General features: G+C 36.7%; 1 protein-coding gene across 15 annotated transcripts in view; it reads left to right on the forward strand.

Annotated features, from left to right (window-relative positions):
* SOX5 (SRY-box transcription factor 5) overlaps positions 1 to 20069 on the forward strand; it is a 938132-nt gene that overhangs the window by 184567 nt on the left and 733496 nt on the right. For 4 of the 15 annotated variants that reach the window (XM_073222260.1, XM_073222259.1, XM_073222264.1 and 1 more), the window contains one exon: positions 925 to 1028. The exons of the other annotated variants lie outside the window; for them this stretch is intronic. The gene's annotated coding sequence lies outside the window, so the exon portion shown is untranslated. The remainder of the gene's footprint in view (positions 1 to 924; positions 1029 to 20069) is intronic. 15 annotated transcript variants of the gene reach the window in all.

Genomic DNA, 20069 nt, shown 5'->3' on the forward strand with positions numbered 1-20069 from the left:
ATTATAATTTCTTACCTCAGCAGTTTTGGCTGTGCCAAACTGGGTAACATGTTCATTCAGTTGACATTAGCAGTTTTTAATAACAATAAAAATGATACTTTAAGTATAGTGGGAAGGAATTAAATAGTTCTTTCAACCTAGTTACCTAAAGGCCACTCTAATTCCATGCTTTTCTACACACAACTAATGATCTGGGACTGCTCTTTGGATAGAAACATTTCAAAATTCCTCTCAATTTCTTAACTCTTTTTCTAGGAGTTTCTGGAATATTCCCACAGAACCCTGCTCAGAAGTGAGGAGCAAGCTATAGAATACTAACCAGGGACATATGTAGAATCACTGCCCAAGCTATTAAATATTTTGTTGTCTATTATGTGTCAAATCTTTTGCTAAGCCTGGGGTACAATGGTGAGGTGAATAGGCAGGGATAGAGGGGATGATAAATCAGGAAATCATGACTAATGAGCAAATTGATATAGCTTTTAATCTTTATTTAGGCCACACACTGTAAAAGACAGTAAATAGATGGTATTTAAATTTCATGATTGTGTGCAAGAATCTTATAATAAAGTAGGGTGGGGATAATCAGTTGTATAACGACAAATAATACCTACCATTTACTGAATGCTTTCCTATGTACCAGGTATGATCATTTAATTCTCATGCAGACAGACACCCCAGTCCCTTAAGTGTATATTTTTTTTCTCCATTTTCACATGAAGAAATTAGGTTAAATAGCTGATCAGAGGTCCTCTGAGCAAGTAAGTGAGAGAGAGCAAATCCCATTCCAGGCTGGGCTCTACCAAGTTCTGAGGTTTCTACAGAAAGAATTATCAAGACCCTTTTCAGCACTAGTACTCATGGCCAGTGCCCATTGATGGGGTATTCAATTTTAAATGATTCTGTTTTCTATTTTAATTCCAGACTATACCAAAACATTTCAGAAAGAATCTGTCACATCTTTTAGATTGGTTCCTTAATCTTCTTTGGCAAGTCTATCTCAAACTGGCTCAGCAAGAAAGTAAACAGTGAGTAAATGAACAAAGGTACTTACATGCTGAAAAGGAATATAGAACCACCTCACATCCATTAGGATGACTACTGTTTAAAATAACATAAAATACCAAGTGTCTTTAAGGAACTGGAGAAATTGGAACTCTTGTGCACTGTTGGAGGATATAGTGGTATAGTCATTTTGGAAAACAGCATGGAGGTATCTCAAAAAGTTAAACATATGATCCAACAATTCCACTTATTCCACTTCTGTGTATATATCCAAAAAGAATTGAAAGCAGGGTCTCAAGGAGATATCTGCCCACCTATATTCACAACGGTATTGCACACAATAGCCAAAACGTGGGAACAACTCAAGTATCCATCAGTGGATGAACAGATAAACAAAATGTGGTTTATCTATACAAAGGATTAAAATTCAACTTCAAAAAAGGAAGGAAATTTTGACACATGCTACAATATGGATAAACCTTGAGGTTATTATGCCAAGTGAAATAAGCCAGTCACCAAAAGACAAATACTATATGGTTCCCCTTATGTGAAGTACCTAGAGAAATTGAAGTAATAGATAAAGAAATAGAATGGTGGTTGACAGGGGCTGGGGCAAAAAGAAAAAGAGGACTTGTCTAATGGGTATAGAATTTCAGTATTGCAAGGTGGAAAGAGTTCTGGAGATAGTATACACAACAACATGAATGTATTTAACACTACTGAATTGTACATTTAAAAATGTTTAAGATGGTAAATTTTATGTTATATGTACTTTACCACACTAAGCATTACAAAAAAAAAAAAGAGGAAATATGATAGGACAGAGGGGACCTGAGGAAAGGTGATATCTTCATCAGGTAAGTTATTCAGCAAAGACATGCCTGAGACATGCGTAATACCATTGAGTCAGCTCTGCCCACAACCAGGGAGAGAGTTTTTCAAGCAGGGGGTCTTCAAACATAAATAACCTGGGTTGAGAAAGAGAGAGGTATGGTTGAATGAGAAGGAAGTCACTATGACAGGAATCTAGTGGCAGATGATACACTCACTTGCAGAGAGGTAGAAGGAGCTGATAATAGAAGAACCAGTAGACACTGAAGGATTTTAGACTTCATTATCACCGTTACATTGTAGCTTTACTTCCAAGGACTTTTTGAACCTTAGGAGATCACAAACTTTACAGTACCCATTTTGTTTCAAAAAATAGTCATTGGCACACTTATTAGTATCATAACTTAAGTGCCTTTTATTGCGCAATTTAAAAAAACATAGAAGTGGTGTGTTAGTTTGGTGACATTTCATCTATATTTATTAAATATATTATTGCTAAAGTGACTGCAACCTGAAAGAACTTCTTTTTATATCCGTCTACCTTGGTAAAATTCCAGTGAACCTCTACTTAAAACACTGCATTCATTTTATACTTGAAAGTACTTCAAAGCATCTCTGGAAGTTTTCTGGGGCCAGGTCAGTTCATTAGTCCTCACCTTAAACCAAGGCCTTGGTTTAAGCAATTAGTACTTTGAACTTTGCTGAGAACTGTCTAGCCCTGCACTTAGCAGTGTCAATTCGTGACAAATAGTTTAGTGTAGTCCCATCGTAGACTTGTTAGCATACAGATTTAAGTTTATCAAAATGGCAGCTGTCATCATTTAAATACATTTTCTTAAGTAAAAACAGAAGTTGCTAAAATTCAAACATGTTTTAGTATTAAATATCCCTTATTCATTGTTTGGTTTGATGGAAAAGCCATTATTTAAAGTATGAATAGCCCTGAAAAAAGGTATGTGTGTATCTACTTTAATAGATTAATACATTTATGCTGTATTTTGCATCATATGTGTGTTTTCTATTTTAAATATGTCTGGACATTTTATCCTACTTCGCAGTATGTTCTCTACTAGTCAGGCTTCAAAATGGCACTGCAGTTCCGAAAGTTCTCATCTGAACTTTATTACCCACATCTCACCTGACATTTGTCTCAGATTATCAGTAATGTGGAAGGATTCTGGGAAATTTTCCCTAAATGCATCGACAATGTTCATTCTTCCACATTTCACCAAAAGGGATCTGAATCTGGAAGATTGGAGGTCTGACTTTGAAGAAAAGCAGAAATACATTCATAATGGGGTGGCATGTCAGTTGAAACCTAAAGCTGATGAAGTGTAAGTGTGTTTGGACCAGACAATCAAACACTGAGACAGGGAAGTGTGAGTGATTCATGGAATGAGATGGGAAACACCTTCCTGGCTGCTTTGCTTATACTAAATGTGCAACAGTCGGGCAGGAGGGATAGGCGTGCTCGACAGACAGCAGAGTGTGCGGCTAGTGCGAACCAGCCCCGGAGTGAGCCAGATAAGGTGCCTGAAGCTTTTATATCTTCCTTCATAATGATTCCATTAATGCCATCAGGGAAGTAGGTTTATCCACGTGCCATCTAAGAATTTCAGTATTTCAGAAGAAATAATGTGAATGAAAATATTTAATATGTTAAAGTACTTTACATCCTAGGACTAACGGTTTAGTGCAATAATCATGCCATCATTCTTGTAGAAGGATCCATTTTAATTTTGTGCTTTTCCATTTGAAGTATCAATAGTCATAGTCTTTTTATTAAAATTACTTTCACAAATAATTCATATAATCTATATCAAGTAAAGGGATGTGAAGACCATAACCCTTTCTCAGTGAGATTTTTGATAGTTCAGAAAATCCAACTGAATCATGAAACAATAGAGCTTTGAAACCCCCCGCTTTGGGGGAGGCAGTGCAGAGGAAAAACAGCCGAGAGAAAGGGCTGGTGGGGCTGGAGTACTTGGAGAGAGATCAGGCACCTTGAACTTGAGGTGGGCCTTGGAGTTTGTGTAGTCAGTATATCCTGAAGATTTGGCTCTCAAGTCTCGGAAAGTGAAAGTTCTGTGCACTTTTAATATTCATGATAAAATACCTGTGAATTTTTGCATTCTGTACTACAACAGAGTGTGTTCATGCTAAAGTGAAATACTGTTTGCATTACATGCAAATTATTTAATTTTGTTTTCTAAGTTTGATATACTTGGAAGTTATGGTCTGTTCCCCCCCCCCCCCCCCCCCGGGATCTCTTACTCCATCACATCCCACATCCCTAGATGTTTGACTGACACTCTAGTTTGAGAAGCATGGCTGTACAGGATCACAATGCATTTAAACAGAAGAGCCTTTTCTTGGCCATTAGCATGTAATCAGGCTGAGTAAATAAGAGTTTTTTAATCATTAAAAGACTCTCATACCATATGGCATGTGTACACATCCTATTGTAGGAGGTGGATGGGCTTCGTAAGCGGTCCAGGTTTCCTTTTTACAAGTATAGCTGGAGCCCAGATGGTTCCATTTGCTGATAAGAGTACATTTTCAATAATATGCTTGCTGTATGATTGGGGGCAAAATCAACATCCTCCCAGTTTTGCTTTTAAATACAAGCCTTTGTTTTGTATTTCCTCCTGAAGCCTTTTTGACCTTTGTCAAAAAGATTTTTCAGTTATTCAGAGCACATTGGAGTGCTCTAAAAAAAAGACCACCCAAATACATCCCATTCAGTTGACAAATTCCACTTAGAGTGAGACGCACAGAAACAGTCTATAACTGATGAACACTGTAGAGTCACTTGAATGTTTGAAAAAGCTCAGGACTCTTGGCAGATGACAGAGGCTGGTCTCTCTGGCTTTGTGTCATCGTGTTACATAGTGGGACCTAGTGGTCACCTGCGCTCACCTCTGGTTTAGAAGCTTGGCCCAGTGCTCTTCAGGGAAGCAAGAGGCCTCGGTGGTGCCAGAACTCCTGACATTGTCCCTGTGGCTTCTGGTACCAAACCACAAGTCAGCCAAGGAGCATTGAGAGCATACAGTGGTTAAAGGATAAGGAACATAAAAGAGACTTTTTCAGGCACCTCTCGTGTTTTACGTGATTTTCATTTCTTTGACGAGCATGACAAGTTATTCTCAAGGGCCTCAGCTCTTAAATCCTCCAGAGTTATAAAGTAGTACTAAAACCTTTTGTCAACAATCCCCGAGTTAATGATTTACACAACTCATAGTTGGCTTCCTGGCCACAACGTTCCTTTCCCTGCCCCCACCAAATACTTCCCTTTTTCCATGACCTATTTTTGCCTCTGTCCTTCCCCTCAGAGCAGACCCTCCAACTTCTTACCTGTGACTCAACCACAGCAACTTGTTTTATTAGGAGGAACATTTATTCATTCATTCATTTAGTAAATATTTATTAAGTATCTACTGTGCACCTATATCGTTCTTGGGGCTGGGTATCTAACTGCAAGATAAAATCTACCAAATGTGAAGCTGAGAGCAGATTAAAGACATAGACTGAATGTTATGATATCCTAGCTTAGTTCTGCAGTAGATATGATGTATTATCTACGGATCATACATTGTATATGATTATTATATAAATCAGAGGGAGGAGCTGTCCTCTGGGAACTAGACCCTTGAGGCAACACAAGTTACTGAGCTATTGGTAGATACGCTTCCTGAAGCAAAGAAAGACGGCTTCTCGCTCATCCCACTTTATTCTGACGGTTCCTCTCACTGAAAGAATCTGATTTAAAGCTAGTTAGCAATGGAGCCTGGAGAAATATGATATGCAAGATTCAACCCCCCATCATATAGAGCAGAGTGAGAGCTAATCTGGTCTGAGAGCAAACACAATTGACAGGCATATCTCTAGAGGTTTTTTTTTTTTTAAAGAATCATGATTATAAAAGTAGAAAATCAGAAAGAGACAATGTTTGATTTTTAAAAAAAAATATTGCTCTTGTTCCCACTTACCTTATCAAAGTAAAATTCTATTGCAAGTGGATTACTGATCATCTCTTAAATTACTTCCCAACATAAGGACTTTTATACCGTGACCTTTCTAAAATACTGTGCCTTTTTTCTAGGTTAGTAGGGCCTAAGAACCACGAAAATGCAAAAACCTGATATTTGGTTGTCCAAATGGCTATTGGAGCTAGAACACTGAGTACACTAAATTTACACAAAGCACCAAGTGTTCTCACTAACTCTTCTCCCCAGATTAAACTGCCTCTGTGGGGATGTGCACTTCATAAAAATGAACTAATAAAAAAATCCTCTGACAATTAGGCTTCCCTTGCTGGGCTTAAAATAAGGTAGTGTGTGGCTCTGTATTAAAAGGTGTGCTCTTGATATAGTCTTTTTTGAGATTCTCAATCAAAGGGCTCTGCTTTTTAGTAAGACCTTTAAACAGCATCAACCTTTCCCTCAAAAGAGAAAGGCTAAAAAGAGTGCCAGACTCAATTGAACTTAACAGAAAATCCATTGGTGACCAACGAAGCAGAAAGGATGTACTCAAATCGCTGGGTTGAACGCTCTGTTGTAGAGATCAGACAGGCCCATTCAGTGTCTCCTGGTTCACATCAGAGTCAGATACTTGTTCTCCAGCTTTAGCTCCCAGGTATTTTAATGGCTGTGTTTACCAGTTTTAGTGGAAAACCAATGAACGAAAAATCTGTAGGTGGATTAACTGGGTCGAGCCAGTCTCTTGCTTTGGATTTTAATTCCCTGGGTAGTGAATTGGGTAGCAAAGTTTTGCTATAACACTGTCATATTGAGTATTGTTTAATTTACTTGGGTCACTCTACTCCTAGGTCTAAGATGATCCTGAAACAGCCATTCTATAAACAGCAGTTTATGGAATAATGAGCATGAAATAATTTACATGATGATTTAAAAACAAATCGAAAAACCCTTCTATGCTTTCTTAGACTGGGGTCCCCAGAAGAAGACTGAGAGGGAGATGGTCTGCAGGCAGTTTATGGAAGAGGGTTCTTGGGAACATCTGTAAGAGGTGAGGCGAGCAGGATTAGTCAGAGGCTGGTGGTCATCTTCAAGGTGAGCCTTCTGTCATTGACCTTAATACAGGCAAGTGGGCTGCACTGTGCCAATGCTGTCTCACCCCCTTATATCCAGACTTTGATTATTGGCTACTGTAGGGAGGATTTTACCTTGGGGAAAGCAGTTCCTCTAGCTGAGGGAAATTTCCATTTTCCAGAAATGATTCAATTGTAAGTTCTCTGCAGTTTACTTTCCCCAGGGCCGGGGGAGTGCCTGGATCCTGAAGGGGGTCCTGCACGGCGCACCACAGCATCCCTTACATGTCCACTTGTCGTAGCCACCACTGTAATTCCAGTGGGAGTTACACCGCCTTTGGGCTGTACCCACCCAGTTGCCACATAATGGTGTCCTTTTGTGCAATTATTTCTGTGTTCTGGTTTCCTTGTTTTATCGAATGGTCTTTGGAAAATTCAAATCTGACTCTATCCCTCTTTTAAAGAGCCCTTCAGTGGCTCCCACTGTCCTCAGAATGAACACCCAGCTCCTTGACAGGCATAAGGTTTCCTGCCCTGGCTATCTCTGTGGCTTCATATCTTGCCATTTACATTTTTTTGCTTTTTCTACTATAACCACCCTGCCCTTCTTTCCTCAGGGACTCTGCGCACATTGTACCCTTCACCTAGAATGCTCCATCTCTCTCTGCCACTCCCCATCCTACCAATGCCCAGAGGCTCCTGCTTCAGAAGCAGCCCCAGGGCCCTTCCATGAATCCTTTCCTTTCCAGAGGGGGTCACCTTCTTATCACATGTCCTCCATACTTCTATTGTACAGCATCCTGTACTTCTCAGGAACTGTGTGTATGAGAGACAGACAGACAGACACAGAGAGATTATCTGTATAACATCTGTTTCTGCCCTTAGACGGAAGCTCCAGGAGAGCAGGGAAGATGACCGCTTTGTTTAGCACTGCACCTGGTCGCGCACATGCTGCATGGCACGCAGTACGTGACCAGTCATATTTGTAGAGTAAGTAGGAATGAATAATCATCCTGAAAAAAATTCTGGAGATGACTGTTCAACCTGAAAAGTATAGTGATTTACCGCTGCCATGTCAAGCATTAAATATCAGCTTTTATTTCCTTATTATAGGTCCAAAATATTGTATAATCATTTCACTTTTCTACATTCCACCATGTTCCTGGCCTCCCTCATTCTCTTTAGAATAAATACATATAAATATACCCACGCAAATACATGCACACACATATGCGTATATATGCATATACACACACACACACACACACATATGCACGTATTCTCCATACATTACATGGAATGAATTTTACTTGAAGAGCAGAGCATGAGCCCATCGGGTCCAGGCTTGTTTTATAGGTATCTAAGCCTTTTAGCATTTTAACACATCATAGCGTATATACCCACTACGGATTTTAAATAACTTGTATCAAGTAGAGAAAATAATTGGAATAGGTAAACACATCACCAATAAAGTAAAATATTTATAATAGCTATAAAATAAAATATGTTATACATGTGAATGCTTATATAAATCCAATATTAAAGAATACTGGGAATGAGTTGATACCGGGCTTTACAGGATTTATATTCAATTAGGAAAATAAAGTTTCCATTACTTATATTTGCGTTTCAAAAACTAGAGAAAAGAAGTATCTTTGACATACCTTTAAATGAATGATTTAAAATGTTTTACTCATTTAATTTTACATTTAAAAGTAACACAGAGTGCATCTTAGTCTAGGTGATATGATTCATCTTCTTACATAAAATGTTTTTTGTTGTGTTACCTCCCAAATACATGTGACTCTACAAAGTTCTTGCATCATTAATACCAGATAATTCTACATATAGTGTGTACTGTATGACATATTTACAGTTTGTCTGCTAAAAGCTATATGGAGTAAATTTTCAGTGCCTTAAAGGTTTACCCATTAACACAATTTCCTTTCCTACTCCAGTGGTAGTGTCGTTTCTAAGACTGTCTTGTGGCGATGCCATTTGGAAGAACTCAAGTAATATGTATCTATCTACTAAACCCAAAAGAGCTAATATGAGAAGCCCGTCTTTAAAACCACTAGACTGGATAATGGAGTCAATACATTTGAGAATTGTGAACTGGAAGTCGTGTCTGATTAAGGAGCTTATAGGAAGTTAGGGGAATGTTGGTCAGATGTTCCCGGGCTAAAAGCCCTGTAGACAAAGGAAACTGTTAACATTCTCTCTGGAGACATTGCTCTTCATGATTTTTCCAGAAACACTAACTGGGTGGTTCCTGCTTGGGTACCAGTTAAGCTCTGGTAATGTGGTTACCCCCTTGCCATCTAAATCATCAACTGCTACAGGGAGTCCTGAAATCTCAGGCTTGTAAAGTTTTCTTTCAGTAAGCATCCCATTAGGGCTTAATTTAAAGTTACTTTGTACATACATGGTGGGGAACTCCACACAAAAAAATTATTGTGGCTGACATAGTTCTATTGACAAGGCTTATTTGCTTGGCAAATGCCCAAAGGTTTACATTTGTGAAATATCTGGCCCCATCCTCATTCCCTGCTCAACTTGTTTTCTTGTTAATAAAAGAGGATTGTATTCACTTCTCCGCTGTGCCTCAGCCCCCCTCCCTTATACTCCTCAGTTATTTTAGTTTTTTCTTATTTCTTATGGCTTTAATACGGGAGGAGGATTCTTCTCTTTCTTTTTTTTTAAGCAAACTAAAATATTTAGGTGGTAAAGCCAGATGGTTTAGACAATTATCACTATATAATAAGTAAGAATTATCACCATATAATAATTTGTAAAGTGTTTGAATACTATATTCAAACCTGAATGATGTATTTGAATCTTCATGTAACTTCCTATTTGAATCTTTTGCATTTCAGTGGACACTCTAAGTGGGAATTCTTCAGTGGCTAGGGTCGTATGTTATTGATCGGTCTCCCCAAGTCTCAGAGTGATTGTCTTGAATGAGTGTCTGAATGTTATACTGAACTTAGACATAAAAAATCATGTCCCTGTATTTTATCTCTAAGTCTAAATTTAAGAAGCAGTAGTCAATTGAATGTTAGTGCCAAGATTTTAATTTTATGGATCCATAAAAGGTAATATTTCTAATGTAGAACCAGCAGCTATTGAAAATATACTTGATAAGATATTCCAATTCCTAAGCCTTGAAATTTTATTGAAAATTTGGCTAATGAAAGCAGATGGTTGTAAATAGAATCTACAGAGAATGTGCTTACTGTGAAGACTTTTTGTATGTGGAGTTAAGGATTGGGATGAAATAATGAGGTATCTGTTCAAGATCACTATTTAAGTTTTCTATACATTTCCCAGTGTCACTTGCCTGTCGTTCGAAGCACCTGCATTCTCTTTCCAATCAGAACCTGCCCCTACAAAAGGGTAAGCTTCTCACATCTGGATGTAAATTGGATACATATTTTAATTCTTTCAAGAACATATTCTTGAAGTTTAAGGAGCTGGGCCTTGGAGACAAATTGCCTGGGTTTGAAGCCGAGTGTCTCAGTTCCTCATAGAGTGACCCTAAACAAGTAATTTAACCTTCTCCTGTTCTCAGTTTCCTCATCTGTAAAATGGGGATAATAATAGTTGTTGAGAGGATAAAGTAAGTTAATTTAGGCAATGCCCTTTCATCATTGCGTAGCACATGCTACAAATGCTCAATAAAGGCTATTATTGTGATATAATGCAATGACATGAAAGGCGACGCCCTCTCTTACAGAGATTTTAGGATCATGGTGGATGGAGAATGCTTTGGGAAGGAAGCAAGGGATGTTTGTTTTTTTCACTCGCATCCCTGAAATAGCTACAAGGTTACTGTACATGCTGCATGCCCATTGTAATGGTTCCCATCTGATAGGTCTCAAAGAGTCTAATGGTGGTAGAAAGAGGGATTTTTTCCTTCAGTACACTAAGGAGTTCATTCCTGTGGTCAGTAGCATTAGAATGGGTGAATTGGGGACAAAAGAGCTAAGATCTAACAATTCTTTATTTTTTTTTCCTAATAGTTATAATGTTCATCCCTTAGAATGAAAGGACTGTTTTCACATTTCAGGCAATGTGGAAAATAAAGAAAAATGAACAACTAAAATTACCTTCTTACCTCAAGAGCCAGAGAAAATTCACCATCACTGTTTTAAATATTTTCATCCAGATCACTTATTTCTTTTACATATAGGGGATCATAACTGTCAATATGGTGCTATATACATTGCATTTATCACTTTATTTTGATAAATTTTCCATGAGATTAAATATTCTTAGTTAATGAGATTTTTAATGATTTGTCATCCTGTGGATATAGTCTGCTCTAGTTTATATGGCATACTAGTATTTATTTGACCATTCTCCTGTGGATGGGCATTTAGATTGTTTGTTCTAAATTATCTTTGTGCATAACGCTTTGTTTACATCTTTCGTTATTTCCTAAAGACAGATCCTTAGAACTGGAATTAATAAATGAAAGGGCAAAACATTGTTCTTCAGGTTCTTGGTATCTTTCCATCAGCAGCGCAAAACTGTGTGCCTGTCTCACTGTCCCCTTGCCAAGACTGAGCATTTTAATATTAACATTTGGCAAAATGATAGGCACTATGAGGTATCCTCTTAATTTTAATTTGACACTTCTTTGATTTTTAGTGAAGCTAAGTCTTTTTTTGTATGTTTATTTCCACTTGTATTTCTTAGTCTGTGAATGTTCTATTCATATGCTTTGTCTATTTTTCTCTGGATATATTTTCTGTATGATTATAAATCCTTCTAATACATTAAATTTTTCCTTGCATTTGTTATAAATGTTTTCAGTCTTTAACCTGCCTTTTTATTTTTATGTAATCAATGTAAATTTTCATTTATGCATTGAAATCTTTAATTTTGTTTCTTTGAGTTCTCTTACTTTGATATTCAGAAAGTATAACTATTTACAAATACTTCTAATTTTCTTTTTTATGATTTTTAACATTTAATACCATTATTTTCTTAGTATATAATTTGGTGTATAGTATGATTTTCTCCCCAAAAAGCTAGATTTCCTCATCCATTCATTAAGTAATCCCTTTATTAAATTATTGTATATAGTATAATTTGTTTCAGGGATATACTATTGCATTAAATTGCTTCCATTCTATTTTATTCAATCGATCTGTTGTCAATTCTTGTACCAGTACTATTACTTATTCATTTGTTGGTTGGTATAGCTTCTTGATAAACCTTATTAAGGAATGTTCTCCCCCCCTTTTTTTTTACTAGATCCATAAATGTTTATTGGGATTATTATTAAAGGAATATTAATAATAACCAAAAAAACCCTAATAATACTGAAAGCTGGAAACCTTGTTTATTCATTTTTATTAGTGGTATGAAATATTTCTTAGGTGTTCAGTTTTTGTTTGCCTGTTAGATTGGGGCAGGTAATCTTTATCATAGTAAGGAATTATATACTTCTATTTTTAATTTACTAAGAGTTTATTTTTTGTTAAACATCAAATGGACTTTTTAACATTTAAAATGCCATTTAGTCCTCTAGTAAGATGATTATACTGGTGTGAATTCTTTTATTAATAGGTAATGTTGTAGGAAATTATTTTATTAATAGAAAACCTCAGTAGTGAATCTTTTTTTTGGTTTGATGGTAAATCTTTTAAGATACCATTAAATTTAGCCTGCCTGCATTTTATTTAGACTTTGCCTATCTCTATTCATAAATGAGTGGTTTTTATGCAGTTCCTTTGACCAAAATATTTCGACTTTAGTCTGTTCTACATATTGATCTTCCATAAATATTTTATTCCAAGAAAGAAATATTTCTGACTAGAAATTTATTTAAGTTTGCAAATCATCAGTTTATTCTATACTTTTTAGCTGGCGACTTTGTCCAGTTGAATGTCTCTGTTCAACTAGTATCGTGCTATGAATATAGAAGCTTCCTACATTTTTCTGTTTTATATATTAATTCTTAGAAAGTTTGGAAGGATTTGTTGGTGGAAAAAAATATGACTCCAAAGCATAATATGGTAACTCTTTCAATGTCTTTCAGAGTTTTTAATGTTTTTGGGTTTTCTTTATATTGGTTGAATTTTGGTAAGTTTTATTTCCGAAGAACTTCAAACAAATGGAAATCTGCATTCTTCTTTAATGAATGATAGACAGCTTCTCTGATTAGTCACTCTATAGGGTGAGCACATTCTTGTTCCTGTCTTTTAATCTCTCTCCCAAGTTCCTTCCACCTCCCAACCTGTTAGTTCTATTAACTTTATATTATCATAGTTGACAACATTTATTTTCTGTACTGTCGCCAAACCATCTTCTGTGATTTGTCCATAAGATTCTAGAAGCTAAAAACCAGTGCACCATTGAGAATTTTGGGGGAAATTCCTGCTCCTTAGGTTCCAGTATCATTGGAGCATATTTCTGGTATATATTTCAAATGATCACTATATTCTTTTGCACACTACCATTTGCCTCTATGACATCCCTCTTAGTTTTCCAAATTCTCAGTCATAATAGCACAGCTGGATTTTACATTCCAAATGGGAAATTTTCTTTCCAAATTTTGAAGTGATGTTCTTTGGTCTTCTGGAAGGCAGTGTTGCTAAAAAATCAGATACCAAGCTCATTTGTTACTTTGAGGGTATTTCCCTCACCCTTTTACGTGTTTAGCATCTTTTCTTTATCTCCAGTATTTTGAAATTTGACCTTGATATTATAGGTTTGGGTCTTCTTCATTCATAACATTTATCTTCTTGTATACTGGGAAATTTTCTGTTATTTTTTCTTGAATAATAGCCTTTCTCTGTGTTTTTGTTTGGAGATGATACTGACCAGCTCTCTGGCTTTCTGTTTTGATCATCTATGAGACTTTTATCTTTCCTCTCAAATACTCTGGTTCTTTCTGTTTATCTGTATTCTGGGAAATATTTACACTGTCTACTTCAGACACTTCTATTAATTTTATTCTTCTTTCAACAATTGTATTTTAATTTCCTAGAGTTCTTTTGGTTTTTCCAATTATTTTTTTTTCATAAACCCACTTTATGGGTGCTGTATATTCTTGAGTCTAATGAGTGGATTCTAAATCAAGTGTTTTAAAAATCTTACCCATTCTATTAATAAATTCCAGAGATTTGTTTTCTTATCTTTTGTATTGCAGGCCTTTCTCAGAAATTAGGCGATCCATTGCTGCCCATCATTTTTAAGAATGAGGTGGTAGAAAAGCCATTTCAATGGCTAGTTACAAATGTGGGGAGCTACTCTGTGCCAAAAATAGCAGTTGAGTTGCCCACATTACCTGAGAAGACTGCTAAAGCCAAATGAGATGACTGCTCTGGGATGCTGACTTCCATACCGGCTGGCATAGTTCTTTTATGATAGTTTGTACAGTTTCTTTAGTAAAGAACTTAATTTTGTTTTGCACGGGGGCATTATTGGACTTGTGGAGACAACCGTTCCTTCCCAGGAGCTTCTGGAAATATTTGTTTTCTGTCCCACTTGTACTTCTCCATAGTATAAAATCTCCTGTGCTGGAGCTCCGATAGTGAGATCAGCTCCTTTTTGGCTTGTATTTATGTTCTGGTTTATGGCCGCTTCATCAGTCATTCCTCCATGTGCATCCCATCTTCTGGAGACTTGGTGAAATCTCTTGATCTTTGAGCCTTCCTCTCTCATTCTTCATTGTTTGGATTTGTAACTTTTAGAAAATGCTTTTTTTACTCATTTCAGTGTAAGTTTGAGAGAGGAGATAAATCAAACCAAATGCTCGTGTTTAGGTCTCAGCATGCTCTACAGACATATTCATTTATTTCCTCATCCATTCATTCATTCAATATATATGCTTATCATGTCTGCCATAGGCCAAACTGTTTCCAAAGGTAGTACCTTAAACTGAACTTAGAAGAATCCCTACCTTTGTGAACCTTTAGTTTGAGTGGCCCTGTGTTTGTTGAGAATTAGGAAGCTTGTTCTGTAGGGAAGGCCAAGGTGAAATGTCATGGCCATATTATCGTGGAGAGAAGTAAAAGAGGCCCAAGCAGGATGGAGCCCAGGAGACGGCAGGTCCTGACTGTGCTCAAATATGCATCCCGAGCAGATGGTGCCTCTCCCTCCCTGACCTCTTGGAAGGCAGCCCTCCTTCAGCCTGAGGGCCCAGATCCTATCCCAAAGTTCTACCCAAGGCATGTTCTCCCTCTTCTTGCTTTCATCTTGAGCATTTCTTTGAAGTATACCACTTATGGAAGCATGTTAAATTTGTTTCTTAAGCCAACGTGGATTTTTTTTCCCCAAGGGGGAATTCAACTTTTCATTGTTGTAATTGATGTGTTAATCTTACCTGTCACAATGTCTTAGATCTACCTTTTCTATTTTTAATACCTCCTTTTCTTTTCTTTTCTTGTCCTTTGGGCCCAGGGTGTGTTTTTTGTGTTTTCTTCACTGATTTGGGAGTTACATATCTTATTTATATTTCTATTAGTGGTTACCTTTAGGGTTTTAAATATGTATTTGAAACAGCATTTTCTCTTGTGCTGAAAGTTAAGAACAAGCCACCAATGTTTGAAATCTACTTTTCTTAAAATGAGTAATTTACCATGCTTTTTCTCCTACCCTGACCTGCTTCTAAACCTTTTTCAACATAGAACCGGATGCCGTAATCATTTTTAATTTCTTGATTCGAGTCATACTGAACAACTAGATTGGAAGAGTGAGTGGGGAAATTCCTGTTTCTTTGCAGTGAACTGATGTGACTTTCTTTGCAGTGTAAATCTTGGTGGCATTTTAGCACGTGACATGTAAGAACATGGCAATATCTAGGTTTACCTTTTTCTTTTAAAGAGATAAGAGAAACCTTAAGAGTTAAATACATATCTTAGTCTTAACTCTTTGGAAATAAAATGTAATGCTAATAGAAATTTTTTTGTTTGATCTTAAGCATGCTTCTACACTACTGCAGAGTCAAATATTATTAGGGTTTTAAAACATTCTAAAAATAAAATTGACTTGAAATTTTGACTTTATGTTCTGAACCACATGAAGGGGGCTTTAAAGACAAATAGCTGTATTAAAACAGCAGATAAAACATAGCTAAATAATTTTTAAGCAGAATGTGATGATCAAATAAAGGTAGCTTGCATCTCCCACACCTCGGAAATTTGTTTTATTCATTGCTAGTGTTCCTTTAAAATTAATTTAAATGAAGCTTTTGCCATATCCTGACAAGGGTGAAAGAGTTAATAATTTTCCTTGCTACCCACTTTTTGTGTATATTTGAGTAACAGCTCCACTACAGGGAGATGTGTGGAGGTAGAGAAATATCAGATGAAGCTTTTGCTCTCTGTGGATAATAAAAATTACCCACTTTCTCACAGATGTCAAATCTGGCAGATTTCCATAGAAAATTTGGATTGAATGTCAACTACCCAAATTATTTTAGTGTCTGCTGAAGTGTGTGCTTGGCAGGGATTTCAGCAGGAAAATAGGAAGTGGGTTTGAAAACATTAATAATATCTGAATACAACTCCTTAAGCTGATTGTTCTGTAGATGAACCAAAGCATATATTGTCCTTGCAAACCAGAGCTCTCCAAGAAGTCCAGGTGGACACATTGTTAGTATTTGAAATACAGAAGTTGAGAGGAGGGCTTATTCAGGAAACAGGAATTGCTATCATGGGTAGATCTTTGCCTTCTCCTTGAAATAGATTGGCTCATTAGCCACAAACGTAGTCTAAATGGCACAAATACCCTGTAGGCAATGAAGATAGCTCAGGTTTTAGTAGTCATAAATTATTTGTGGAAAGATAGATTTGTTCAAAGGTATACTGTGGTTTGGTTAGAAGAGCTGAGTTCTCATACTGACACTGAAATTCAGACGTCTCCATCCTTTTAAACCTTAGTTTCCTCATCTGTAAATCAAAGAGAATGTACTGCATTGTCTTGAGGGACATATTTTAAATATCTTTGATCTGTATTGATATGGAAAAGTTGAGACAACTCCATACTAGATAAATCTACCTTGTTTCCCATGAGAAGAAAAAACACTTCTCTGCTTGAGGAAGAAATTGAAACTGCAGTATATCAAGTCATACAAAATGAGTTCTGAGCAGTTATGCAATATCAAGGGCTTAGCTTAATCATCACATACATTTAAATTTCTGTAAATGTGTCTGTTGTTATTCATCAGAAGTATTCATCTTTCTTGTCCCAAATGCTATCTCATTGTGACATTTATTCATTCAACAAATATTTATCGAGCACCTATACTATCCCAAACACTATGAGAAATGTTAGGTAGTGAACAAAAAAGACAAAAAACCCCACAAAAAACCAAAAATACAAAGCCCTCCGTTCATGAAGTTAACACGGCAGTGGGGGAGGACAGATGATGACAAAACCAATTATGAACAATTAGCACTCGGTCGGGCTGTCAGAGGTGGAGGAAAGGGAGACTGGGCTGGGCGTGCCCTATGTGTGTGTGCATGCACATGTGTATGCATTTTAAATAGGGTGGTTAGGGAACGCTTTGCTGAGAAAGTGAAATTTCAGATAACAGTTGAAAGAGGTGAGGGAGGGAGTCATGCCAGTATCTGAGAGAAGAGCGTTCTAGGTAGAGGACACAGCAGTGCAAAATCCAGTGGCAGGAGCACACTGGCTGTAGCAGGTAACAGCGCAGCCCTGCTTCATGCTCTCATCCAGAAATATTTATGACTCACTAGCTAGTTGCCAGACTTTCTTTATTTTCTCATGAAGTGTATCATCTAGCAGGGATAGATCAGTATATAGAAATAAGAGTAATTAAATAAAAAATATGTCAGAGTCATGGGAGTTCGTTAAGGGCACAGTGAGCCCTTGAGGAGGAAGTAGTCAGTTCTTTAATGGAGGGTCAGGAAAGAATTCAGACCAAGTTTGTTCCAGCTTCAAACTGCATCATGGATTGCTTTGAACATCGATCATCTTTGAAGATGCTCAGGTTAAGGAGAACTGTTGTATGGCTTTAAATATATAAGGGATGGCATGACCGTTTTGTAGGATTTTCCTTCAGTTTTTGTGTGAGAAAACAAGCATAGGGAAGCAGCTGTTTACTAGCTACTCGCTCTATGCTGCGTGCTACATTAGGCATTCATGTTTGTGACCTTATTCGTTCTCACTAGAATGCCACCTAGGACTTCTGTTCCTTGTTTTAGAGATGATGAAACTCAGGCTCTGAGAGGTAAAGAGGTTGGCCTTGATTACAGCGTGAATGAATGGTTGAACCAAGATTCGAATTCAGGTCTTCTTCCTAAACTCCCTCTGTGTACATCCTTATGTTCACTTGTCCATGGCCACATCATCAAATGGGGACTCTGAGATATTACGAGATAAAGGTAAGGGTGGATGTAACATGTAGGATTAGAGACTCTTGGGACTAGAATTGCCTGTAATAAAGTTTCAGCCTCAACTTGGGAAGCTTGACCTAACATTTTTCTGACAAGCCTTAATAACAAAGAGCTCATGTCCAATACTGAGCCCCTTAATAGCGCACAGACACACACCCTTTACCACTGAAAAGATAGGTAACTGTTATTTCTCTTATATAAACTGCCCTCCTATTTAACCCTCACAATGAGGCATGATGAAGATTTTATTGCTTTCGTTGGGCAATGCTTTGTCCGTCTTTCTGGATCCCCCACTCAGTAATCATGGGATCCATTTCAGAATCTAGCAATCCTTATTTTTTTGGATTATGAGGATATCCTTTTTTTATATCCTATCTAAAATTTATCTCCATGGTCATACATGCTCTTTTTCCTCTACAGACACAGGATAGTCATCCTCACTGTTCTTTATATATGAGTGTATACTTGCAGATGGCTAGATTCTTCACTGAGGGGAAGACAATGAGTTTTTATTGGTGGTGGCCTAACTTTTTCTGAATCAAAGCTCATTGCATATCCTGCCCTCTTGGTCTTCCCGCCGCTTGTCTCAGTGATTCTCCCCTCTGATTTCTTTGTGTGATTATCTCGGATATCTCTGAAATATCATATCTGAGATATGATCAATACTGATCTATGTAAAAAGGGCAGTAGGCATTTAAATCTGACATAAATTTTACAAGATTATACTCCTGGTGTCTATAGATATATAACACATTGTTCATAGTATAAGCCCACAAAGCCTGCGTTTTTATCCTCACCAATCATTTTGGTTTGTAGAACATTTTATTATATTCAATTAATACTCTTCATTTTAAAGACTTATTTTTCTACTTCCTTTCTACAAATAATTTTTAAAAACTGATATGTGATGAGATTAAGTAACTTTCCCAAGGTTACACAATTATACTACTGTTTGAACTGGGATCTTACCTTTGATTTAGGGCAGCAATATATCTACGTTCAGCTTTTTTGCCCACCCTTGGTACCTCAAGCGTTTATTAATTTGTGGATTATATTTTAAGGAGAAAGAAGCAAATAAGTATTTGCATTGTGAGATGTGAGAAATATGGGGCTTAAAAAGATGAAATAATGTTTCCAGGTATTAAAGACACTTAAAAAGTAATATCTAAGCCAAATGGAATATTTTTCAGGAAGTAGGCATTGTCTTCTAGATGTGTTAATTCATTGGAAGTTCACAAAAGCCCTATATGAGAGATATTATTATTTCCATTTTACAAACAAAGAAACTGAAGCACAGAGAAGTTAGATAACTTGCCTAACTATATAACTACTAACTACTTGAAAAGATTATCTAGGTAATTTGGCTTAACCATCTAGACTTAACTAAGGTGCTATATATTTGTCACAAGTAAAAGAGGTTATAGGGTTTTTAAATAATGTCTTAAAACCAGATGGAGTTTCAGGACTGCTAATAAATGTAATTCAGTATTGCAAAGCTTTTCTTTGTTAAAAAATGAATAATAAATGTCACAACTACTTATACAATTACCCATGTACAATAGTCCTTCCTTGAATTTAGTTTTGAATAGGAAAACTACCATTCATAGTTACTAACAAAGAATTTCAAGATCAAGTAAGAGAGAAAGCTTTGCAGAACCATAACTAGAGACAGAAGATAGCTTATCTTGACACCTAATACATTTATCCATCTCTTCTAGCAAAGGCAACTTAATGGAAATGCTTGAACCATGATTTTTCATCCAGAAAAGAACAGCACGAGAAACATGTTTGGGATTTTTTCCAAATAA

This window comes from Manis javanica, chromosome 15 (assembly GCF_040802235.1).
Source record: "Manis javanica isolate MJ-LG chromosome 15, MJ_LKY, whole genome shotgun sequence".
Taxonomy (NCBI): domain Eukaryota; kingdom Metazoa; phylum Chordata; class Mammalia; order Pholidota; family Manidae; genus Manis; species Manis javanica.